We start from the raw sequence: 12,841 nt of genomic DNA, 5'->3' as shown, positions 1-12,841 counted from the left end.
GTTTGCTAAATTAGAGGTATTTTGTTCAGAGTTCTCTGTCTGTTGCTGAGTGGATGATGGAAAAGGCTTGCTATTGCTAAACCTGTTTCTTCCACCATTATTAAAGCCTTGTTAAGGCTTTTGTTGATCCTTCCATGAGAAATTTGGGTGATTTCTCCATGAGGGGTTATAGGTGTTCCCATAAGGTTCACCCATGTACTTCACCTCTGCTATTGCAGGGTTCTCAGGATCATAAGCTTCTTCTTCAGAAGATGCCTCTTGAGTACTGTTGGATGCAGCTTGCATTCCATTCAGACTCTGAGAAATCATATTGACTTGCTGAGTTAATATTTTATTCTGAGCCAATATGGCATTCAGAGTATCTATTTCAAGAACTCCCTTCTTCTGAGACGTCCCATTACTCACAGGATTCCTCTCAGAAGTGTAAATGAACTGGTTATTAGCAACCATGTCAATGAGTTCTTGAGCTTCTGCAGGTATTTTTTTTAGGTGAATGGATCCACCTGCAGAAGTATCCAATGACATCTTAGCTAATTCAGACAGACGATCATAGAATATATCCATGATGGTCCATTCTGAAAGCATGTCAGAAGGACACCTTTTGGTCAGTTCCTTGTATCTCTCCCAAGCTTCATAGAGGGATTCACCTTCTTTCTGTCTGAAGGTTTGAACATCCACTCTAAGCTTACTCAGCTTTTGAGGAGGAAAGAACTTGGCTAAGAAAGCCTTAACCAGCTTATCCCAAGAGTTCAGGCTATCCTTAGGTTGAGAGTCGAACCATATTCTAGCTCTGTCTCTCACAGCAAAAGGGAAAAGAATGAGCCTGTAGACTTTAGGATCTACTCCATTAGTTTTAACAGTATCACATATCTGCAAGAATTCAGTTAAGAACTGAAAAGGATCTTCAGATGGAAGTCCATGAAACTTGCAGTTTTGTTGCATCAGAGAAACTAATTGAGGTTTAAGCTCAAAGTTGTTTGCTCCAATGGCAGGGATGGAGATGCTTCTTCCATGTAAATTGGAATTAGGTGCAGTAAAGTCACCAAGCATCCTCCTTGCATTATTATTATTTTCGGCTGCCATTTCCTCTTCCTGTTCGAAAATTCTTGTAAGGTTGTCTCTGGATTGTTGTATTTTAACTTCTCTTAGTTTCCTTTTTAGAGTCCTTTCAGGTTCAGGGTCTGCTTCAACAAGAGTGTTCTTGTCCTTGCTCCTGCTCATATGAAAAAGAAGGGAACAGAAAATAATAATAGGGATCCTTTTTACCACAGTATAGAGGTTCCCTTGTTGTTAGAAGAAAAGGGAATAAGAGTGAAGAAGAATGGATAATCCAAATACAAGGGTGAGGATAAGAGCAATGATTTGAGATGAAGAGAAGTGTTAGTAAATAAATTAATAAATAGAAGAAGATGAGAGAGAGAGAAGTTTTCGAAAATAATTTTGAAAAAGAGTTAATGATTTTCGAAAATTAAAGGAGAATTGAAATTAAAATTAAAATTTAAACAATTAATTAATTAAAAAGAATTTTTGAAAAAGAAGGAGGTATTTTCGAAAATTAGAGAGGGATAGTTAGTTAGGTAGTTTTGAAAGAGATAAGAAGCAAACAAAAAGTTAATTAGTTAGTTGAAACAAACTTGAAAATCAATTTTGAAAAGATAAGAAGATAAGAAGTTAGAAAAGATATTTTAAAATCAAATTTTTGAAAAAGATATGTTTTAAAAAGATATGATTAAAAAGATATGATTTTGAAAATGATAAAATAAAAAGATATTTTTGAAAAGATATGATTGAAATTAGTTTTGAAAAATATTTGATTTTTAAAATCACAATTAATGACTTGGTTCACAAGAAATCACAAGATATGATTCTAGAACTTAAAGTTTGAATCTTTCTTAACAAGTAAGTAACAAACTTGAAATTTTTGAATCAAAATATTGATTGTTGATGATATTTTCGAAAATATGATGTAAAATTGAGAAAAAGATTTTTGAAAAATATTTTTAAGATTTTCGAAAATAAGTAAGAAAAATGAAAAAGATTTGATTTTTGAAAAAGATTTTGAAAAAGATAGGATTTTTAAATTGAAAATTTGATTTGACTCATAAGAAATAACTAAATTTTAAAAAATTTTGAAAAAGTCAACTCAAATTTTCGAAAATTTATGAGTGGAAAAGGAAAAGATATTTTTTTTATTTTTGAATTTTTAATGATGAAAGAGACAAACATGAAAATGATGCAATGCATGAAAATTTTGGATCTAAACATGTGATGCATGCAAGAACACTATGAATGTCAAGATGAACACCAAGAACACTTTGAATGTCAAGATGAACATCAAGAACATATTTTTGAAAAATTTTTAAGAAAAGAAAACATGCAAGACACCAAACTTAGAAAATTTTTCATGTATAGACACAATGAATGCAAGAATGCATATGAAAAACAAGAAAAGACACAAAACAAGAAAATATGAAGATCAAACAAGAAGACTGGCCAAGAACAACTTGAAGATCATGAAGAACACTATGAATGCATGAATTTTCGGAAAAATACATAAAGAATTTTTAGAAAAAAAATTCAAATGACACCAAACTTGAAATTGACTCAAGACTTAAACAAGAAACACAAAATATTTTTTATTTTTATGATTTTATGATTTTTTTGGATTTTTTTCAAAAATTAATGTGAAAAAGAAAATAAGAATTCCAAAATCTTTAAGAAGAATTCCAGGAATCTTTCAATATTAGCCCAAAGCTCCAATCAAAGGGTTAGACATGGCTTAATAGCCAGTCAAGCTTTAGTATGTAACTCAGATATACTGCTCATTAGTTATCAAATTAACTTGCCTCTATGCTGATGGTTTGGAAGCCTTAGTCCAAAAGATTTTAGACATGGCTTTACAGCCAGCCAGGCTTCAACATGCTTCATGAAACACTAGAATTCATTCTTAAAAATTTAGAATAATTTTCGAAAACAGATGAGAAATTTTTGAAAGATTTTTGAAAATTTTTTGAAAATAAAACAAAAAGAAAATTACCTAATCTGAGCAACAAGATGAACCGTCAGTTGTCCAAACTCGAACAGTCCCCGGCAACGACGCCAAAAACTTGGTATGCAAAATTGTTACTCTGAGGTTGTAAAATTTGTTTCTCGTTCTCTCCCTGGCAATGGCGCCAACAACTGGTGAACAATAACATGGTCCAAACATAACTTCACAACTTCACACAACTAACTAGCAAGTGCACTGGGTCGTCCAAGTAATAAAACCTTACGTGAGTAAGGGTCGATCCCACGGAGATTGTCGGCTTGAAGCAAGCTATGGTCACCTTGTAAATCTCAGTCAGGTGGATATCAAATAGTTATGGAGTTTTCAAATATTGATAATAAATAAACAGAAAGTAAAGATAGAAATACTTATGTAATTCATTGGTTAGAATTTCAGATAAGCGTATAGAGATGCTTTTGTTCCTCTGAACCTCTGCTTTCCTGCTGTCTTCATCCAATCAGTCTTACTCCTTTCCATGGCAAGCTTTACGTAAGGGCATCACCGTTGTCAATGGCTACTTTTCATGCTCTCTGTGAAAATGGTCCGATGCGCTATCACTGTATGGCTAATCATCTGGAGGCATCACCGTTGTCAATGGCTGCATCCCATCCTCTCTATGAAAATGGTCCAATGCGCTGTCACTGCATGGCTAATCATCTAGAGGTTCTCGATCATACTGGAATAGGATTTACTATCCTTTTGCGTCTGTCACTACGCCCAGCACTCGCGAGTTTGAAGCTCGTCACAGTCATTCAATCCCTGAGTCCTACTCGGAATACCACAGACAAGGTTTAGACTTTCCGGACTCTCATGAATGCCGCCATCAATCTATCTTATACCACGAAGATTCTGATTAAGAGATCCAAGAGATACTCATCCAATCTAAGGTGGAACGGAAGTGGTTGTTAGGCACGCGTTCGTGGGGGAATGATGATGATTGTCACATTCATCACATTCATATTGAAGTGCGAATGAATATCTTAGAAGCGGAATAAGTTGAATTGAATAGAAAAACAGTAGTACTTTGCATTAATTCATGAGGAACAGCAGAGCTCCACACCTTAATCTATGGAGTGTAGAAACTCTACCGTTGAAAATACATAAGTGAAAGGTTCAGGCATGGCCGAATGGCCAGCCCCCATGATCTAAGAACTAAACGTCCCAAGATGTCTAAAAGACTAGTAAAAAGTTCTATTTATACTAAACTAGTTACTAGGGTTTACAGAAGTAAGTAATTGATGCATAAATCCACTTGGTGTGTGCTTGGGCTGAGCTTGAAGTTTACACGTGGAGAGGTCATTCTTGGAGTTGAACGCCAGTTTGTAACGTGTTTCTGGCGTTCAACTCTGGCTTGTGACGTGTTTCTGGCGTTTAACTCCAGACTACAGCGTAGAACTGGCGTTCAACGCCCTTTTGCGTCATCTAAACTCGGCCAAAGTATGGAATATTATATATTGCTGGAAAGCTCTGGATGTCTAATTTCCAACGCAATTAGAAGCACTCCATTTTGAGTTTTGTAGCTCTAGAAAATCCATTTTGAGTGCAGGGAGGTCAGAATCCATCAGCATCAGCAGTTCTTCTTCAACCTCTGAATTTGATTTTTGCTCAAGTCCCTCAATTTCAGCCAGAAAATACCTGAAATCACAGAAAAACACACAAACTCATAGTAAAGTCCAGAATTGTGAATTTAACATAAAAACTAATAAAAACATCCCTAAAAGTAACTAGATCCTACTAAAAATATACTAAAAACAATGCCAAAAAGCGTATAAATTATCCGCTCATCATATATGTATATTACTTGTGCTTTACTTGTATGCATTACCTGTGTTTTTCTGATGGGATTGAGGAGGCTTGGTAGGCAGTGGAGATGGGATCGCATGAAGGATAAGTTGGTGAAGGCTGTGGGACAGCGGTGGCTAGTATTAGTTAGAAATACCCTAAGTTAGAATACCCTATTTCTGGTTTACACTTTGTGTTTCGTTAAGCTTGAATAACGGTAACGATGTAAAGTTCTAGGATTTCCTTTGACTTCCTGGAACCTTATATCTTATGTATTGAGAACTGTTACCATACTGAGAACCTCCGGTTCTCATACCATACGTTGTTGTTATTTTTCAAATGCAGGTCGTAACCCACCTTGGCGAGTTGCGGACTGGTGATAGAGCGGATGATCGCTTCTATCTTTTGTCTTTTGGTTGTTTTGGTGTAGCTTTTCTCTCGTTATTGTATATTAAACTTGTTGCCTTAGAGGCTTACTTTGAGAGGATAGGATGTTGCTGTTTAACTTCTAAAACTCTGTTGTATTTTTCTATTTGAGCTAACTGGCCTAAACTTTATAGGCTATGTCTAGTTCTCTTTTGTATACTATATATATACACACACACTTTGATTATCCTATATCTATGATCCTTTCCTTATCTTTATGCATTTGTTTATCGTGTGTGAACGCTTCACGCTTTTGTATCTCTATTTTTGAGCTTTATTTCTTCACCGGGCATCTAGTATATTATATTCTTTGACTATATATGATTATACGAGCTTTAAAATTGTCATGGCACTTTGTTATCCTTTACTTTACAGCTAGAGGTAATGCTTAGGGTGATAGGGTGTTACAAACTTCATCAGAAATGAGCTGGCCATTGCGGAATACATATTCTCATCAGATATGGACACTACGTATGGTTATTTGGCATGGATCCATCACAATGAAGTTAGATGTGAGTTTTGACTTGTGCTACAGAATGCTATTGAGATAATATCCCATAACTAAACCCTAAATATGTTACATCCATGGAAGTCTTCATTGAGGACGAAAATGCTCAAGGAGATTAAAATGCTCGTTTTACACTACGTCCTAGGCAACAAATAGTTGAAGATGTATGTATTTGTTATAAGATGTTGTACTAGTTGGTTGGAGTCCTTACACATGTATAATTTAAGTAACATTTCAATCATTTTCTTGTAGGTTATAAATCTTGTTTGCACAATACTAACTCATGACAATAATCTCGCAACGTGGTTTCTTCAAACCACCTTTTCGGTAATTTTTTTTCCATACAATTTTTGTTTTTACAAAATTCTTAAAACCAATCCTTCCTTAGTTGACTAACTCATCCACCTATACCTCTGTAACAAGTGGCCCTTAGCCCAATGAATCATATTATCAACACATTAAGTACATCCACACTGGGTTCATGGGATTTGTTGATGACTTATGGATGGTGAGCAATGTTAGTTGACTTTTAAATAAGTATAATAAACGAAAAACTAAAAATGTTATACCGAACCCTTTTGGCTACATTTTTATCTTTTTGATGGTATCTCAGATATATGTTCCCATGTATAGATATTATCATTGGTATCTCATGGTAGTGGATCTAGTTAACTGAAATTTGTTGTATTTGGACTTTACAAAAAATAATGACCACAGAGAAGCTTAAGTATCATAAATAAAATTTATGGTAAGAGTGACTAAAATTTCACAAATATGCCCTATTTATAACATTGTGGAGATAAAATATATGTTATTAATTTTTCCTTTCATTTTATGTTGTGGAAGGATTTTTTATTGAGAATATGCTGGAGGATAAGAGATTTTGGAGAAAGGGTGACCATTACAAGCCACACCCATCAACTTTTAATGTTGTGGGGCCTATAATTGGATAGCAAGACGAGCTCTCGTAAGAATTCTTTTGTTTTCCTGTAGAATTCTAGTTTATTGTGAATAGGTTCACACATGAATTGCTTCTCATTTCGTTAACAATATTTGGAAGTTCATTTATGGGCCAGAACGATTATGGAGTTTGGATGTGCCAATGAATGATGCAAAATTGGGTTTGGAAGAATATTGAATTAGAGGTAAGTCCCTAACAACTTGTAAAAACTGGAGTTTTTCACGTAAAACTATTTTAATAAAATAATTTTAGTGCCTGGAATAGATTCAAAATTTAAAAATTTTAATTTGAAAATATAAAGGTGAAATTTGATTTCAATGAATTTTTCTAAGTTGAAAAATGTGTCTTTTCGAAAAATTTCTGTAAAAATGCGTACTGGCGCTTAGGCCAGCAGTACCGGCTCTAGTCTGTCCAATACCACGTATTTTGGAAAATAAGATTTTTTTTAAAATTGATTTATTATTTTGAAAGGATAAAAATAATTTAAAGGCTTGCTATTGCTAAACCTGTTTCTTCCACCATTATTAAAGCCTTGTTGAGGCTTTTGTTGATCCTTCCATGAGAGATTTGGGTGATTTCTCCATGAGGGATTATAGGTGTTTCCATATGGTTTACCCATGTAATTCACCTCTGCTATTGCAGGGTTCTCAGGATCATAAGCTTCTTCTTCAGAAGATGCCTCTTGAGTACTGTTGGATGCAGCTTGCATTCCATTCAGACTCTGAGAAATCATATTGACTTGCTGAGTCAATATTTTATTCTGAGCCAATATGGCATTCAGAGTATCAATTTCAAGAACTCCCTTCTTCATAGGCGCCCCATTACTCACAGGATTCCTCTCAGAAGTGTACATGAACTGGTTATTAGCAACCATGTCAATGAGTTCTTGAGCTTCTGCAGGCATTTTCTTTAGGTGAATGGATCCACCTGCAGAAGTATCCAATGACATCTTAGCTAATTCAGACAGACCATCATAGAATATATCCAGGATGGTCCATTCTGAAAGCATGTCAGAAGGACACATTTTGGTCAGTTCCTTGTATCTCTCCCAAGCTTCATAGAGGGATTCACCTTCTTTCTGTCTGAAGGTTTGAACATCCACTCTAAGCTTACTCAGATTTTGAGGAGGAAAGAACTTGGCTAAGAAAGCCTTGACCAGCTTATCCCAAGAGTTCAAGCTGTCTTTAGGTTGAGAATCCCAAGGAGGAAGACCTCCTAGGACTTCCTGTGTTCAATAAGGAGTTTCCCTCTGAGGAACCAAAGGAATCTGAGGCTCATCTAGAGACCATAGAGATTCTATTAAACCTCCTTATGCCATTCATGAGCTCTGATGAATATTCTTCTTCTAAAGAGAATGAGGATGTCACTGAAGAGCAAGTTGCCAAGTACCTTGGTGCAATCATGAAGCTGAATGCCAATCTATTTGGTAAAGAGACTTGGGGAGATGAACCTCCCCTGTTCACCAATGAACTAAATGTATTGGATCAACTGAGATTGCCTCAGAAGAAATAGGATCCTGGAAAGTTCCTGATACCTTGTACCACAGGCACCATGACCTTTGAGAAGGCTCTATGTGATCTTGGGTCAGGAATAAACCTCATGCCACTCTCTGTAATGGAGAAATTGGAATCTTTGAGGTACAAGCTGCTAAAATCTCATTAGAGATGGCAGACAATTCCAGAAAACAGGCTTATGGACAAGTAGAGGACATAGTAGTAAAGGTTGAAGGCCTTTGCATCTCTGCTGATTTCATAATCCTAGACATTGGGAAGGATGAGGATGAATCCATCATCCTTGGAAGACCCTTCCTAGCCACAGCAAGAGCTGTGATTGATGTTGACAGAGGTGAACTAGTCCTTCAATTGAATGAGGACTCCCTTGAGTTTAAAACTCAAGGACATCCTTATTTAAACATGGAAAAGAGGCACAGTAAGCTTCTCTCAAAACAGAGTCAACCAGAGCCCCCACAGTCAAACTCTAAGTTTGGTGTAGGGTGCCACAACCAAACTCTAAGTTTGGTGTTGAACTCCCATATCCAAACTCTAATTTTGGTGTTGGAAAGTCTCAACAATGCTCTGAACATCTGTGAGGCTCCACGAGAGCCCACTGTCAAGCTATTGACATTAAAGAAGCGCTTGTTGGGAGGCAACCCAATTTTTATTTATCTAATTTTAATTTATTTTTATTGTTATTTCATATTTTATTAGGTTCATGATCATGTGGAGTCACAAAATAAATATAAAAATTGAAAACGGAATCAAAAACAGCAGAAGAAAAATCACACCATGGAGGAGGATCTCACTGGCGTTTAAACGCCAGAAAGGAGCATCTGTCTGGCGTTGAACGCCAGAAACAAGCAGCATCCTGGCGTTCAGACGCCAGAAATGCACAGTGAAGAAGAGCTGGCGCTGAACGCCAGAAACAAGCATCTGGCTGGCGTTCAACGCCAGAAATATGCTGCATCTGGGCGTTGAACGCCCAGAACAAGCATCAGTTCGGCGTTTAAATGCCAGAATTGCATGCAAAGGCATTTTACATGCCTAATTGGTGCAGGGATGCAATTCCTTGACACCTCAGGATCTGTGGACCCCACAGGATCAACTCAGCATCTGTGGACCCCACAGGATCCCCACCTACCGAGTCATGGGAGATGGAAAGATTCATCTCCAAAGCTCATCAAGACCACTTCTATGGTGTTGTGGCCAAGAAGAAGGTGATCCCCGAGGTCCCTTTCAAACTCAAGAGAAATGAGTATCCGGAGATCCGACATGAGATCCATAGAAGAGGTTGGGAAGTTCTAACAAACCCCATCCAACAAGTCGGAATTCTAATGGTTCAAGAGTTCTATGCTAATGCATGGATCACAAGGAACCATGATCAAAGTAAGAACCCAAACCCAAAGAATTATCTCACCATTGTTCGGGGGAATTACTTAGATTTTAGTCCGGAAAATGTATGGTTGGCGTTCAACTTGCCAATGATGGAAGAGAACGCACGCCCCTACACAAGGAGTGTCAACTTTGATCAAAGGTTGGACCAAGTCCTCATGGACATATGTGTGGAAGGAGCTCAATGGAAGATTGACTCAAAAGGCAAACTGGTTCAACTGAGAAGACTGGACCTTAAGCCTGCAGCTAGAGGATGGTTGGAGTTCATTCAACGCTCAATCATTCCCAAGGGTAATAAAAAGGATCCCAAGGGTTTGAGCATCAGTGGATAGGAGGGCCTAAAGGAATAAAATCCTGGCCTAAGCGGCTAAACCAAGCTGTCCCTAACCATGTGCTTGTGGCGTGAAGGTGTCAAGTGAAAACTTGAGACTGAGCGGTTAAAGTCAAGGTCCAAAGCAAAAAAAAGAGTGTGCTTAAGAACCCTGGATACCTCTAATTGGGGACTTTAGCAAAGCTGAGTCACAATCTGAAAAGGTTCACCCAGTTATGTGTCTGTGGCATTTATGTATCCGGTGGTAATACTGGAAAACAAAGTGCTTAGGGCCACGACCAAGACTCATAAAGTAGCTGTGTTCAATAATCAACATACTGAACTAGGAGAATCAGTAACACTATTTGAACAATGAGTTCCTATAGATGCCAATCATTCTGAACCTCAATGGATAAAGTGAGATGCCAAAACTATTCAAGAGGCAAAAAGCTACAAGTCCCGCTCATCTAATTGGAGCTATGTTTCATTGATAGTTTGGAATTTATAGTATATTCTCTTCTTTTTATCCTATTTGATTTTCAGTTGCTTGGGGACAAGCAACAATTTAAGTTTGGTGTTGTGATGAGCAGATAATTTATACGCTTTTTGTTATTATTTTTAGTATGTTTTTAGTAGGATCTAGTTACTTTTAGGGAAGTTTTCATTAATTTTTATGTTAAATTCACATTTCTGGACTTTACTATGAGTTTGTTTGTTTTTCTGTGATTTCAGGTATTTTCTGGCTGAAATTGAGGGACTTGAGCAAAAATCAGATTCAGAGGTTGAAGAAGGACTGCTGATGCTGTTGGATTCTGACCTCCCTGCACTCAAAGTGGATTTTTTGGAGCTACAGAACTCAAAATTGCGCGCATTCAATTGTGTTGGAAAGTAGACATCCAGGGCTTTCCAGAAATATATAATAGTCCATACTTTGGCCGAGTTTAGATGATGCAAAAGGGCGTTGAACGCCAGTTCTACGCTGCAGTCTGGAGTTAAACGCCAGAAACACGTCACGAACCAGAGTTGAACGCCAGAAACACGTTACAAACTGGCGTTCAACTCCAAAAGAAGCCTCTGCACGTGGAAAGCTAAAGCTCAGCCCAAGCACACACCAAGTGGGCCCCGGAATTGGATTTATGCATCAATTACTTACTTATGTAAACCCTAGTAGCTAGTTTAGTATAAATAGGAATTTTTACTATTGTATTTTCATCTTTTGGAAGATCCTGGATTATATTTTTGATCCTGTGATCACGTTTTGGGGGCTGGCCTCTCGGCCATGTCTGGACTTTTCGCTTATGTATTTTCAACGGTAGAGTTTCTACACTCCATAGATTAAGGTGTAGAGCTCTGCTGTTCCTCAAAGATTAATGCAAAGTACTTCTGTTTTTCTATTCAATTCAACTTATTCCGCTTCTAAGATTTTCATTCGCACTTCAACATGAATGTGATGAACGTGACAATTATCATCATTTCCTTACGAACGCGTGCCTGACAACCACTTCCGTTCTACCTTAGATTGAATGAGTATCTCTTGGATCTCTTAATCAGAATCTTCGTGGTATAAGCTAGATTGATGGCGGCATTCATGAGAATCCGGAAAGTCTAAACCTTGTCTGTGGTATTCTGAGTAGGATTCCGGGATTGAATGACTGTGACGAACTTCAAACTCGCGAGTGCTGGGCGTAGTGACAGACGCAAAAGGAGGGTGAATCCTATTCCAGTATGATCGAGAACCTCAGATGATTAGCCGTGCTGTGACAGAGCATTTGGACCTTTTTCACAAGAGGATAGGATGTAGCCATTGACAACGGTGATGCCCTTACATAAAGTGTGCCATGGAAAGGAGTAGGACTGATTGGATGAAGACAGCAGGAAGCCAGAGGTTCAGAGGAACGAAAGCATCTCTATACGCTTATCTGAAATTCTCACCAATGAATTACATAAGTATTTCTATCTTTTCTATTTATTTATCATTATTATTCGAAAACTCCATAACCATTTGATATCTGCCTGACTAAGATTTACAAGGTGACCATAGCTTGCTTCAAGCCGACAATCTCCGTGGGATCGACCCTTACTCACGTAAGGTTTTATTACTTGGACGACCCAGTGCACTTACTGGTTAGTTGTGCGAAGTTGTGAAGTTTTGTTTGGACCATGGTATGGTGCACCAGTTTGTTGGCGCCATTGCCAGGGAGAGAACGAACAACAAATTTTACAAATCTAAATCTGAGTGATCACGATTTTGCATACCAAGTTTTTGGCGCCGTTGCCGGGGATTGTTCGAGTTTGGACAACTGACGGTTCATCTTGTTGCTTAGATTGGGTAATTTTCTTCTTATTTTCAAAAAGTTTTCAAAAAAATTTTTCAAAAAAAATTTCTTTCAAAAATTTCTCATCTGTTTTCGAAAATTATTCTAAAATTTTTTAAGAATGAATTCTAGTGTTTCATAACGCATGTTGAAGCCTGACTGGCTGTAAAGCCATGTCTAAATTCATTTGGACTGGGGCTTCCAACCCAATATTAACAAGAGCAAGCTAGTTGTTGCTAATCCACCTACTGCTGTTCCAGATCCACCTGATTTACATCCTAAAGCTGACTGGCTATTAAGCCATGTCCAACCCTTTGATTAGAGCTTTGGGCTAATATTGAAAGATTCCTGGAATTCTTCTTAAAGATTTTGGATTTCTTATTTTCTTTTTCCTACATGTTTTTCGAAAATAACATACAAAAATCCAAAAAAAAATTATAAAATAAAAAAAATCAAAAATATTTTGTGTTTCTTGTTTGAGTCTTGAGTCAATTTTTAAGTTTGGTGTCAATTGCATACTCATCTTGCATTTTTCGAAAATTGCATTCATGCATTGCATTCACCATGATCTTCAAGTTGTTCTTGATAAACCTTCTTGATTGATC

General features: G+C 37.2%; 2 non-coding genes across 2 annotated transcripts; both read left to right on the top strand.

Moving 5' to 3' along the window:
- The first annotated feature begins 579 nt into the window (after positions 1-579).
- On the top strand, positions 580-687 carry LOC148579768 (small nucleolar RNA R71). Its single transcript, XR_015899583.1, has one exon. It is a non-coding gene; the product is annotated as a small nucleolar RNA R71 (small nucleolar RNA).
- Positions 688-7,726: 7,039 nt separating this feature from the next.
- LOC148579767 (small nucleolar RNA R71) lies at positions 7,727-7,834 on the top strand. The gene has a single exon (XR_015899561.1). It is a non-coding gene; the product is annotated as a small nucleolar RNA R71 (small nucleolar RNA).
- The last annotated feature ends 5,007 nt before the right edge of the window (positions 7,835-12,841 follow it).

This window comes from Arachis ipaensis, chromosome B10, assembly GCF_059453495.1.
Source record: "Arachis ipaensis isolate K30076 ecotype BB chromosome B10, ASM5945349v1, whole genome shotgun sequence".
NCBI lineage: Eukaryota > Viridiplantae > Streptophyta > Magnoliopsida > Fabales > Fabaceae > Arachis > Arachis ipaensis.
The sequence above is the reverse complement of the archived record's forward strand: the minus strand, read 5'-3'. Positions and strand labels throughout refer to the sequence as shown.